This window comes from Cryptotermes secundus, unplaced genomic scaffold (genome assembly GCF_002891405.2).
Source record: "Cryptotermes secundus unplaced genomic scaffold, Csec_1.0 scaffold385, whole genome shotgun sequence".
Taxonomy (NCBI): Eukaryota; Metazoa; Arthropoda; class Insecta; order Blattodea; family Kalotermitidae; genus Cryptotermes; species Cryptotermes secundus.
This window is the reverse complement of record NW_019739947.1, coordinates 880,465-894,674: the sequence shown is the minus strand read 5'-3', so window position 1 is coordinate 894,674 and position 14,210 is coordinate 880,465.

The window sequence follows — 14,210 nt, the reverse complement described above, 5'->3', positions numbered from 1 at the left end:
GGAGGGTAGTTGTTCAATTGTACCCTTTATGAAAGCAACAGTATCATGTTTTACAATAAACTTCACCAAAGAACAGACAATATAATATTTTACATTCTGCATATTTTTCGAAGCTCTTTTGAGACACAGAACTTCAGGACTACACTTCAAGTGGCACTGTGTTGATCACATGGAAGGTGTTCCCACAGTGTATGGAATTAAAGAAAAAGTGACGGCGCATCGGCTGTATCGGCTGTAATGCAGAGGTAAATAAAAGCCGGACCGACATTTTCAAACAGGACCAAACAAGATTTTAAGGACGGGAGAAAAAACATTAGAGACGTGTATTCTGTGTAAATTTGCGCTGTAAGTACATGCTTAATTTGATTAGACGTAAGGTGAAAATATTATTAAGTATAAGAACATTCTTTACTGTATTTTCTATTACTGAACGTAGACTTGTTTTAACATATAAACCCAGACTTTTCACCTTCTAAGAACGTGAGACGTAAACTGAACATTTTAATTTTCACATCGATAAAGCTCTGTCGTCCGTACAGCTTCACTGAACTGGTGGCCCACCAGACAAAATAATTCAAAATCACTGCTTCAATGATATTGTCAAATATCCAGGGTTTACGTCACTAATAAGACGGGTTTTGGACTTGATCGAATTTATTGAACCTTTATAAAACTAGTTACAACAGTTCGCAAATCACTGTCTGACACACACTGTCATCTTCGGACTGGACACTCTTCGAATTCTGACCGCACTTCACTACTCCGCTGTACTCCGTCCCGACTTCTAACTGTGCACTCCTCCTCGGCACGGACCTCACGGAAAACACTGTCTTCTATTATAAAAATGTGTGTTTATTGGCCCGTTACCTAGCAATGATATGCTTCAATTGTTGAGCGCGTAAACTTCGGGAATGTGTTTACCGAGCCGTTGCCTAACAATGGGCACACGCGTCACAACATTATTTTTGTAGTAATTTCCACGAACATCTTCCAAATTGTTCAAACATTATTAAGATCAAACTAAATCTCTTTGATGATGTCGTAAGGTGTATTTAGTAATTCAACACAGAAACAAAGTAGAAGCTGTGAGAGCGGATAGGTCTGGGGAGCTACTTTCCTGGCACGTGCATAAGGAGGCACGTCTGTCTCCTTATCTGTCTTCCCACTATCTGCATGCAAAAGTCTGAGAACCGTTGATTGGATTTACATGAGATGGAGAGTTTTAATACAATTTCTGAACCCATTTAATTTATGTTTGAATAGGACAACAACGTAAACATTATTAAGCATTTATGAGACCGCATCTCCAGCATAACTCGCTAAGTATTTATCGGAGAAAAAACGTTTCATAAACATAATCGACAATAACGAAACACGTATTTTATGGTCGGTGAGTTTTTGTACGTTACATTTTTCGAGATAACGAAGCAAAAGTGAACGAACGCGCCAGAACTTATCCTGTGCACACTTTTCCTATCTTGTTTGATTTTCCATGGGAAACAGCGAGAGCGATATGTAGGTCCGACATTTTAACACAGTTTGCATCCACGTAGCTTTCTTGGTCGTTTACAGACTACATTTTGGTTGAATATGTTGAAAAGGTAAAAAGGTAAAGTTGTCCCTGTGCTCAACTAATTAAGCACTACACCATGAAGGCGTATCGGGGTGGATGTATAGGTCCATATTTTTTGACCTCGACACTAGCTGCAGATGAGTGGTCAGCTTCAAGCCACGGCCGCTTTACACCCAGGCGATAGGCCCACAGTACCCATTGGATAGGAGGTTGGGTGGACCCCAGAGCCGGTCTGGACGACGTGGAGAAGAGAAAATTCTTGAACTTATCGGGACTTGAACTCCGAACCCTCGGTCGTCCAGCCCGTAGCCAGTCGCTCTACCGACTGCGCTATCCCGGTTTCTAATTGAATATGCTACAATGCGGAAAATAGGTTGTGAAATTAGGGCCTATGTGCAATGCACTACAATAACAGGCTACTTTGTCTGGAGGGACTGAATAAGCCTGCGAAATATTCAGTCGCTGTAGGCAACCTCATGAACGAAAATCGAAAGCAGGATGGGCCTGTCTCGAACTGTCCAGAATTGTCAAGCTGGATGGAAATAAGCCCAGAGCAAGTGTCGAATCAGTAGTCAGTGATACTGGAGACCAGATATGCAGACATTTTGCTCCGCCACGTTGCTTGTGGCACGTGTCAGAACACAGCGGTACGTTGCAATGATGTTGCAGTGTCAAAGAACTACACACTACGCCTGCTTAGTTATGTATCGGCTATAAGCCATACTACCTTGTCGGAAAAGTTGCCGCTGAATCAAGGCGTCCTTGTACCGAACACTTCATGAAGCCGTCCGACAGACGCGAGCGGAACATTGACCTTGCTCAGTCAGAGTAGTCTGTTCGTAAAAAGGCTGTGTATGGGTTTCAATAAATTATATTATCACGTGTAGGGTGGTACGCGTGACGAAAATGACGGGTTCTGGTGCGTATAATAGGATTTATTAACACTTTCGTTACAATCTCTCTTAATCACATATAATACAGCTCTGTCGCTGATTTACACACACACACACACACACACACGCGCGCGCGCGCACGCACGCACGCACACTGGTCCCCTCCTTGTAACACAATTAAAAAACAGGAACTTGCGCTTCAAATCACTCCAAATATTACACATGAATAAAGTCTTCTAATCACACGTTAAATCTTCAATTCCCATGGCTGTCTCATATCGAGAACTCAGAACTCAGAACTCAGAACTCAGAACTCAGAACTGTCACTCACTGCTACTTTTTCAGTCTTGTTTTTGTGGGGCGCCCTCTCTGACGAAAGGACGGGTCTGTCTTTTGCATTTGCTGCTGGCCCTTGTTAGCGCAGTCTTCCTCGGGCCCGAGTCCCTTGGACTCGCGACCATATTTTACTGTCTCAGTTTTGAGACTTTACTTTTGTCGCCTCCTACGACTCCCAGGGTCACGGTGGAGGTACTTGACCCCTCCTCCACACGGTTTATTCTCTCTTATGTCTCATAGCTCTTGTTATATAGACGCAGCACGGACCGCATAGGAAGCTCAGCCTATATTGTTGTAGAGACGTATTTACCTCGTCGTTGCATAGCAACATTCACGGCGCGGGCTATGTAGAAAACGCCGTTCTTCTATTGATGCGTGCGTAAATATTGCGGACGTTACCTAATAACGACCGATGTTGACAGAGTCATTGCTTAACAACGGGTATATACTCCACAATATCTGTATAGCTGAGAGACAATGAATTCCATGATGGTGTGGAACCGTTAATTTCATCATCATCATCATCATCATCATGAATGCCAGTCAGACCACGTTGTGTGCCAATTAACCCCAGNGGTATATACTCCACAATATCTGTATAGCTGAGAGACAATGAATTCCCTGATGGTGTGGAACCGTTAATTTCATCATCATCATCATCATCATGAATGCCAGTCAGACCACGTTATGTGCCAATTAACCCCATATGTAAGATATTTCAGCAGACACAACACCTATCTGAGTTCATTTCCTGTGGCAAAAAAAGGCGCTTCCATCTCTTTCGTGACACATCAGTGGAAAATTTCGATCGAACGTAACAGAGCTATAGGAAGGGAATTATCGTGGTAGTGGATTATTTGAAGCCATTATCGAAGTATTGTCTGGACCAGAGGCCGTGCTACAGCTCAGGCGGTTAGTCTCCGACTTCCCAATTCGTTGGTCCTGGTTATAGCCCGGCTCAAGTCATGTGGGTTTTGTGATGGATAAAGTGGCACTGAGGAGGATTTCTCCGAGTACTTAGGTTTCCCCTGCCAATCTTCATTCCACCAATTGCTCCACAGTCACCATCATCTACCATCTGAGACTGGTAAAACAGGACAGTAGTGGCCGCAGTACCAAGTGGACTCAGTCTCACCGCACTAAGAATATAACAAAATGCCTGGATGAAACTGATGGGATCTACTGAAACCAGTTATAACCCTCTCTGGTGATCGGGATTAGAACAACTACTAATGAAATGAGCAAAAAGCTTAGGTGAGTTTTAAGTCCAGTTCTACCCAGAAACACTTGCTAAAAATTAATTTCTGCTTTACATTAACAGCAAGTGTACTGAATGCATTCGCAATAATTTTAAATTTATTCCATGTTAATTTGCATCTTGAACTTCGGAACTTGTATTCGTCACCGGATATCATTGATAATTCAAACCAAGGAGAAAGGGACGGGTAGGGCATTTAGCATGAGGAGAGATGAATATATTGTCATGCGTCACAGTGACTTAAGACGAGTTTCGGATTGGTAATGGGTTTATTAACCAAATCCAGATCGTAACTACAATTAATTATTACACTATTGCCGTTTTACATAATTTATAATCACTCCAAGCTAATCTCTTCAGTCTCTCTGAACTAGTCTTCACCGATTTATAACACAGGGACTATAACGCTTTCCCTGAATTACACACTCCAGGTATTACACATAAATCAAATCTTCAAAGGCGACTTTTAATTCTTCACCTACGAAATTCCAAATTCCCTTGACCCTCTCCTACCGAGAACTGACTTGCTTGCTTGTTCGTATGCTTCTGACGCTGCTACTCGTAACTCGTAACAGCCTTGAACCAATTCTGTCACTTATATAGCCGCGGAACAGACATGGATCTACAGTTAACACATGTCACGTGATCGCTCTCCAGCCATTCTATTGGCGCCGCTGTCGGTTCTACAGAAAACACAGCTTCCTCTATTGTTTCGTGTTGGACCGTGTTTACAGAGCTTTTGCCTGGCAACACATTGAACAAATCCGTTACAATATGCAACATTTTAGAAACCCTAACGGGAAGAGACACCGCCTCTGGGGTCTAGTGGTCAGCGTTCCTGGCTACAAATCCAGAGGTCCGGGTTCCATTCCCGGCGCTACCACATTTTTTTTTTCTGAGAACTAGTGGGTTTGAAACGGGGTCCACTCAGCCTCGTGATTATAATTGAGACGCTATTTCAAGGAAATAGCGGCTCCGGTCTAGAAAACACGCTGACCACGCGACACTCTCTATCCGCAAAAAGTTGGCACTAAAAACTTCGCCGACAAGGAGCGGTCGCTCGGTCGATATAGTTCGCCTGCGGACTGAAATCAAGGAGTTATTTTTCGAAGAGAAGAGACTATTTGAATACATGGGCGTTGAAGGAGTAATGTCCCAGGATAGCTTTATGTGACGAGCGCTTGTGTACATGGCAATGAAATTTCAGCTTCCGTAAAAGGGCGAAGTTTCTTGACTTTGTTAGCGACAGTAAGCTTCTGAAGAATCATGCTCTTGCAGTAGTATTCAGCTGTGCTAATGTTCGTCTCATCACATTAAACCTGCTTTAATCATCCTGCTGATGCAACATAGCCATATAGCCTGATAATTACCGTTCCCTTGCAACTTACAATAAACCTCTTTAAATAACCTACGAAACGTAAATAGCGATTTGATTGCTATGTAAATGTCTCGCTTTTCACGACCATTTAAATTCTTGTCGAAGTTGAATCGTATACAGTTGCAGCATACAGAGTGTAGCAAGAGGCAGAGTAGCCACTATTTACGAGCCATCCGGCAGCCAGTGCTGCTATAGCAAGGGTTGGGATATGCATGTGTATTCAATTTTATACTGCACATGAATATTTTTTGTTTCTGCGTCGCCCACAGGCCACTGTAAATGAACGCCCTCTGTCTTCTCAAATAGAGTGACTTCGCCACTTGCACACGCCAGTGAGTTCATAAACCATTCATTAATTCATTCATCCGTTTTTGTATTCATTAAAATGACGTGTATACGTGCTCTCTGAACAAGCCTTCACGTGCACTAAGAGTAGGTGATATGTGCTCTATAATGGTTCAAACCGTTGGTAGTTGGAATATTCGGCGATGCGTTTCCAGTGAGAAGCTACAAAAAATACGTGTGTTAATTCTGCTACGTCTCTTTGTCTCCCTTCCTCTCTGTCTGCCTCTCTTCCGATCCATTTGTACAGCTCGAGAACAGCTTAACAGAATTTTATGAAATTTGGCATTGGGGTGTTAACAAAATTTGTCAGTTGATACTGGATAGCAATAACGGACACTCTAAATGAAAGCCAACAAAATTTGTTTCTCGGCAAATATTCAACGTAACTCGTCAGATTTGTATTGAAGCGAAAATTGTTCGGAGCAGGATTTGTAAATTAAACACGACACACATTTTATGTTCGGTATGTTTTCTGTAAATTTTATTTTATGTTTTCGGTTTCAGAGATAATTAAACAAAAGTGAAAGAATAGGATGGAATTGTTATTCGTTCTTTCATTTCTTAATTATTTTAAACGATTTTAATTAAATTAGAATAATTTATGGAGACCATAATCCCTAAATAGAACGATAAGGGTGGTATCTTCAGGAAGGCAACTGTACGTGCGCTAGGGACTCATACTCGAAATGTCAGCTTTCTCGAAACATGTTTCATCGATCAGGTTTCGGTATTGCTTGGTATTCAAGCAACTATTAATGTTTTCGTTTCCAAGGTAACGTAACTAAGGTCAGTCGTATGTGAAAATTATGTTACATGTTTTCCCATCGACCTTCTTATATGTGAAAGCCGGTGATATTGTAGGTATAACTGCCTTTGCACTTTCAAAGAGTTAAAATCGACATTTCATGAAAATTCTGGGCCTTAAATTGCGCCCACAGAGGGAGAGTGCCTGTAACTGTTTGTTGATCCATTCTTCACATATTATTGGATTGGCACGCTACGTTGGTCACTCACTAAGCAGTAAACTTTACAACTGACATCACAGTCTTTATGTGATGTTTTATTGCTGTACTTTTGAAGCATTTACTGACTGCAAAGTCGACAGACAGTTCTGGTGTAGTGAAACACGTTATAAGAAAGGACAAGCGAATGGTGAATATCGTCTCGAAGTACAGTCGTTGATAATATAGGTCTTTAAGCTAGATTTTAACTTCGTAATTTTTACATGCATTTTAACTTTGTCCTGTTGCTAATTTGGTTTCATGTAACGGAATTTTTGTAATACGTATTATATTCTTGTGACGTATATGTTAATAGAAAATTATTTTATAAATTTCCTTATATTTTAATCAATTTCAATATATTATTTACATTTATTAACATCCTAATGATGAGAGACTTATTTTGTTGTTGATGTTCAACAATATAACAAAATACTGTTATGTATCCGGGGTTCCGTGACTAATAATAACGGGTTCTGCATTGGGTGGTTGGATTAATTGCCACTTCTGTTAGAATTACAATCAATTATGACAACTCACAAGCAATTGCTGTCCAAGACTCGCTCCATTCCTTAATAGACTACGAGTGTTTTCTTTTCCACTGTGACTGACTTGGTTCTGATTTACGAATCGGGCACTTCTTCAGCTTCCGTTGTCCACTGGGTAACAGTCCATAACTGAACACTCAATTTCTGAATTCTCTTACGAATGACGAATTTCAAACGACGATTCACTTGCGAATGAACTGAACTAGCTCTTTTATAACTTCGGGGTGAACCGAATATAAGTCACACTGTCTTACAGTTCCTCTTTTATTCTGCTTTTTTTTTGTTTATTCTTTGCTACGGGAGCCTTTTTACCAAACCATTGCCCAGCACTGGACTATTCCTCATCTATTCGTTGCAGAGGGAACGTGATTACCGAACCGTCGCCTAGCAATAGTCATATTCGTTACGATACAATAACCGTAGATACAGTGTGCGGTGTCCGGGGTTGTAACGCCGAGTATTTCTGTAGAGTTATCTCCAAACCATACAGCATTGTACCCCAGTAGACTGTACTCTTCATGTTAACCGCTGTAAGACCCTGAACACCACCACTCTGTGATATGTGCATGGAGTGGGAAGCCTTTGTTGCCTTTCTCAAATTCCTGCTTCAGAATTTGTTTGAAGTCACCGAGGGAAAACATGAAATTCCCCAGGGTAGCTTGTCTCTATAAGATAAGGTAAATGTCTTCTCTGTGCTTAACTAATTAAACACTTCACCATGAAGGCATATGGAGGAGTGGATGTATAGATCCACATTTTCTCGACCTCGTCACTAGTTGGAGGTGAATGGTCAGCTTCACGCCCCGGTCGCTTTGCCCCCAGGGAAAGAACCCCCCGGTACCCATTGGATAGGAAGTTGGGTTGACCTCAGTACCGGTCTGGACGATTTGGAGAGCAGAAAATTCTTGACCTTACCGGGACTCAGAACTCCGACCCCTCGGTAACCCAGCTCGTAGCCAGTCACTATACCGACTGTGCTATCCCGGCTCCTACCCTGTCTCTATCCGAAACTTAAACCCACGACACCCGAATACGAAACAAGAATGATAAACACTACCCAAAAGTACGTGAGAGCCGAATAATTTCGCAATACATTATGGGAACCGATTGGCAGATTTTTCCAAATGTATGTACTTGGTCCCGAATCTTGGTTGTAATTCTTTTGCTTAATTAAAAGCTATTCATTGGTAGGTACTTCGATACACTCACACGAGTGGAGTGGGCCTCTGCTTATTGGCTAAGGTAACCTGCCGACACAGAAATGAATCTCAATTGGGAATTCCTGCTCTAAAATATTGTCACATATAAGGGGTTAGCGTGACAAATAATTGTGGGTTTTAGATTTGATGATTGAATTTATTGAACGTCCTATTACAGTTACAGTTGATTATAACAGCTCATATATTGAACTCCTTAACAGCTCCTGTCTGGAGATTCTCTCACTGATCTCGGACTGGTCTCTAGTCTCTCGAATTATGGATCTGGATCTATACTCCCTGGATGTCTACTGCTCTTATAACTGCTAGGCGGCCCGCATAGAATTCACCCTGTCAGTTGCCGCAGAAACCTGGTGTTCTGCAGCTCGTTACCTGGTAGTGACTCATTCGTTGCTCTTGTAACGGAAACTAGTGCTTACTTAGCCATTGCTCATCAACGGACGTCTGTCACTGGCTCCACTAGTCCGTGTTTCAGCCGTCACGTCACAGTATGTAAATCTGAGAAGTACAGTGCACTGCATAAATGTATGGAGTACTTGTATCCATCTCTCTTTGCAGTGTTGCTATAACAAATCATTATTTAATTAATAAGACGAGAATTGGAAGGGGATGGAACTAGCCGCTTACTATCCGCGGTTCACATAGAAAACGACGCGTTTAACAGTTCTATTGTTACATGTGTATTCATTGCTGCTGTAGTATTTTTACCGAGCCGTTACTTAGCATAGGTAAGGGGATTTTTACCGAACCGTTGCCTAGGAACGATATAGGGTACACAGATATAGAGACCGATGGGAAGGATTTTGAAGTACGTCGTTGTGAATGGCTCAGTTACCATGATATACATACCAAGTTTCATAAAGATTGGTTCAGCCATTTAAAAGTTAATAAGGGATGGTATACACAGACACAGCCCGGATGGAGATCGCATAAGCCTACTGTAATTTTTAAAAAAATGGAAAGTAGGCTAACAGGAAAACTTAAGACAGCAAGAATCTTACATTATGTTAAGACGCTCCAATTTCCGCCTGCAGTGTGAGAGAAAGCAAAGTTCAGTACCACAGGATTATTGTGTTTAGTATTACAGAGTACAGTAAGTCAGTAAGTGCTAAACTCCTCTTTAATTCTCATCACTTCCTAATTCAATTAAAAGTCTTCCATGGGCGCAGAGTGGAACCTCATTTGCCGCTCCGTGTAGTAAAGTAGGTTTTCCACTATCCCCAGTTCACAAAGTTGCACCGACCAATTGTGAATATGATGCCTATTTTGGAGTCCTGCAGCAGGTTCTGTGTTCGTCACTTGTGCCTAAAATTTCCGAGCTAAAAAGCACACACATAATGAACTCGGGATACTTCAATCAGGGCAGTTATTAGGGTACAGGCTGAATTACCAAGGGTCGATTTCCTTTGGCGTTAGGAACTGCTCTCCCCATAGCGTCTGGACGGGCTGTGGGTTCAGGGTGACGGAGTATGCTCCTCCCGAGGGGAAAGCAGCCAGGGCGTGCAACTGACTACTCACCTCAATCTTGTGCTGAGGTTAAGAATGCCTCATCATAAAGAGTGTCTCAGGTAAGGAAAACTTTGCCTTCTTGGCGAGTGTTTTATACTTAATTTGTGCATAAGAAAGTAAACTATAATAACATACAAGGGGACGTCAAGGAAGTCGAGCAGGAGTAAGAATAAGGTACAATTTACTAGCAGTTAATAAAATGTTCTTTAAATTCAGTGAAGTATATAGAGTTTTCACTTAGAAAGGATGAAAGTAGAAACTTGAAAACAAGTCGTGTGTAAAATATACTAACAAGCTAAGAAATATTCCCATAACATAGTAACTATGGTAACAATTTTCATTACTTCTAAACCCTTACGATGTAAGGAAAAATGCATTAAAAATAAAATTGTTTTATTTCTCTCTACAACGTGTGTTGGAAATATTTTTCACCGCCTCTGTGGTCTAGTGGTCAGAGTTCCTGGCTGCAGATCCAGAGGTCCGGGTTCAATTCCTGGCGCTACCAGATTTTCTGAGAAGTAGTGGGTCTGAAACGGGCTCCACTCAGCACAGTGAGGATAACTGAGGAGCATTTCAAGGAAATAGCGGCTCCGGTCTAGAATACCGAAATTAACGGCCGTGGGGTTTCGTTTGCGCTTACCACGTGACACCCTCTATCCGCTAAAGTTGGCATTAATTTCGTCGACAAGCGGCGGTCGCTCAGTCAGAATAGTTAGCTTGCGGACTAAAACCACGGAGTTTTTTTTTTTTTTGAAAAATACGTAGCGAGTTACATGTGAATGAGGCTCGAGATGTGCAGACAAATGCATGTATTTTATTTGCCCGTTATTCTACGACGTCCGCATGTAAACTAGGATTACCTGATATCCACTGGTAGGTTGAATGCAGAGTGGATAGAATTTTGAAGGAAGCAGTTGTGGCCATTTCGCGGTAATGTCTTAGTAATTTCTGACAGAGTCTGAGAAGAAGTCTATCAGTCATGTTTGCCGATTTTCTGGTTGAGATTCGATCCGGAAACCTCACATATATAAATCTAGAATTTTACGGCTAGACCATCTTGTTCGGTGCACCTAAAATCATTTCGAACCTAAGTTATGCAGCATAATGAGCTTCGTATTTCATGTCCGATACAAGTTTTCTGTTATGTTTTTATAAGTGAACGAAAGAAAAGAAATCACTCAGAATTCTTAAGCTGTGCCAGCATTTCCGAACTTCAGTAGACTTTTAATAGTCACCAACTGCCATTTAATTAGAGTCGTAGTTTACTGAAGTCTCCAAATATCGATAATAAACGAAAGTTCCCATCATCTGAAGTTACAGGGTTATCCAAATAAATACATTTCAATTAAAATATAACCAAACCTGTTGCTGCAACACATAGTCTATTATTTTCGACATAAATACCCAGAAGAGAGTGAGCGCAACAGAATTGCTGCGCTGTGCATACATTTTACGGCCCTGACCCTTCTCCAGTTTCGCTCAAGCTCTTCGTCAGCCCCGCAGACAAATCAATTATTCATAAAAGTTCATCTCCCTGCTGAAGGAAGTCGACCCGCGATTAGTTTAGTGGTAAGTCTGATGGGCATAAATGTTTAATTGCAATTACAGTTTTAGACTGACGAGGTCTGATATTAGTATTTTGTCTTAGAAGCGGATTTGAAGCCTTTTGTTCGGGAACATATTTGTGTTACTGAATATCTTTGTGTTAGCTCTGCAATTTGCACTTCACCTCTGACGTCGTGCTGGCGTATGTCCTACACATAACAAAGCTAACTTAATCGGTTAATTAAACATTGAATTAGGGATTACTAGAGTGGCACAGTAACTGTCTGACTCTATTAGAGCGTTCTGATCAGATGTTTTGCATTCGTCAGATACTGCAGCAAAATGGGAGTACAGTGAGACAGTACATCAGCTATTCGTAGACTTAAAGAAAGACTATATTTCATTTAGGAGGGAAGTATTGTACAATATTCTGATAGAGTTTGGGGTACCCATGAAACAAGTCAGGCTGATTAAAATGTATTTAAACTAAACAAGTAAAGTCCATATAGGTAAACATTTGTGTGATAATTTTCCTATACAGAATGGTCTAAAACAAGGAGTTGTTCTGTCGCCACTGCTTTTCAATTTTGCTTTAGACTATGTCATTAGGAAGGTCCAGGAAAAAACCAGGTGGGACTGAAGTTAAATGGGACACATCAGCTGTTGGTCTATGCTGATGATGTGAATCTACTGGGTGATAATGTAGATACTATAAAGAAAAACACACAAACTTTAATTGACGCAAGTAAAGAGGTTGGTCTAGAAGTAGACACAGAGAAAACTAAGTATATGTTGCTGTCTCGTCACCAAAATGCAGGGCAAAATCATGACATAAATGTAGGAAACATGTTTTTTGAAAATGTGGCACAGTTCAGATATTTGGAAACGAGGATAACAAATCAAAACCTCATTGAGGAGGAAATTAAAAGGAGATTGAACTCGGGTAATGCTTGCTACCTTTCAGTCCAGAAGCTTTTGTCTTCTCGTCTGCTGTCCAAAAACACAAAAATTAGAATATACAAAACTATAATTTTGCTCGTGGTTCTGTTATGGGTGTGAAACTTGGTCTCTGACATCAAGGGAGGAACACAGACTGAGGGTGTTTGATAACAGGGTGTTGAGGAGAGTATTTGGACCAAAGAGAGATGAAGAGACAGGATGTTGGAGAAAACTGCATAATGAGGAGCTCCATAAGTTGCACTCTTCTCCAAGTATAATTAGAATGATCGAGTCAAGGAGGATGAAATGGGTAGGACATGTAACACGAATGGGGGAGAGGAGGAATACATATATATTGGTAGGAAAGTTGGAAGGAAGGAGACCATTGGGAAGACCAAGACGTAGGNGGAGGAACACAGACTGAGGGTGTTTGATAACAGGGTGTTGAGGAGAGTATTTGGACCAAAGAGAGATGAAGAGACAGGATGTTGGAGAAAACTGCATAATGAGGAGCTCCATAAGTTGCACTCTTCTCCAAGTATAATTAGAATGATCGAGTCAAGGAGGATGAAATGGGTAGGACATGTAACACGAATGGGGGAGAGGAGGAATACATATATATTGGTAGGAAAGTTGGAAGGAAGGAGACCATTGGGAAGACCAAGACGTAGGTGGTTAGACAAGATTAAAATGGATCTTAGAGAGATAGGATGGGATGGCATGAATTGAAATGATCTGGATTTGGATAGAGACCAGCGGAGTGTTCTTGTGNACTCTTCTCCAAGTATAATTAGAATGATCGAGTCAAGGAGGATGAAATGGGTAGGACATGTAACACGAATGGGGGAGAGGAGGAATACATATATATTGGTAGGAAAGTTGGAAGGAAGGAGACCATTGGGAAGACCAAGACGTAGGTGGTTAGACAAGATTAAAATGGATCTTAGAGAGATAGGATGGGATGGCATGAATTGAAATGATCTGGATTTGGATAGAGACCAGCGGAGTGTTCTTGTGAACACGGTATTAATCTTCGAGTTCCATAGAATGCTGGGAAGTTCTTGAGTAGCTGCAAAATTGGCAGCTTCTCAAGAAGGGCTCGGCTCAACGTACGAATATCTACAGCCGCAGAGCTAAACAGGACACCGCAACAGAAATTTGGATGCGTGGGAGCGATCGTTCCTACGACAGTGCGTCCGGTTGCATTGTTGTGACTTGAAGAGTTGTGTCCTCACACTTTTTTTTAGAATGAAACATCAGTCTGCAGTCGTCATCACGTGATTAATTTCCATGTTAATTTGCATAATGGCGAATTATGCCCGTAGCACAGTGTTTAGTGTATATATTGCATTTGATAAAGTGGATCTGTTCATTTGTGAAAATAAAATATAAAGGGCCAGAAAAGAGGACTTAAGTTGGTTACCATCTTCAAAAGTCTGCAATTTTAGATTGAGTACATTAATTGAGTTATTAACTAGAAGTTCTAGGAAGAACAAATCTACAAATTTCTTTTGAAGCGACACGGACAGCACAGAAATCGAAAGAATTAAGGTCGGAGAGACAGACAAATAATGACATACAGTAAGCCCTCACCAAGCGGCCTCCGTAGTCTAGGGGTAACGTTCCCACCTCATGACTCAAGGTACGCGGGTTCAAACCCGGCGGAGG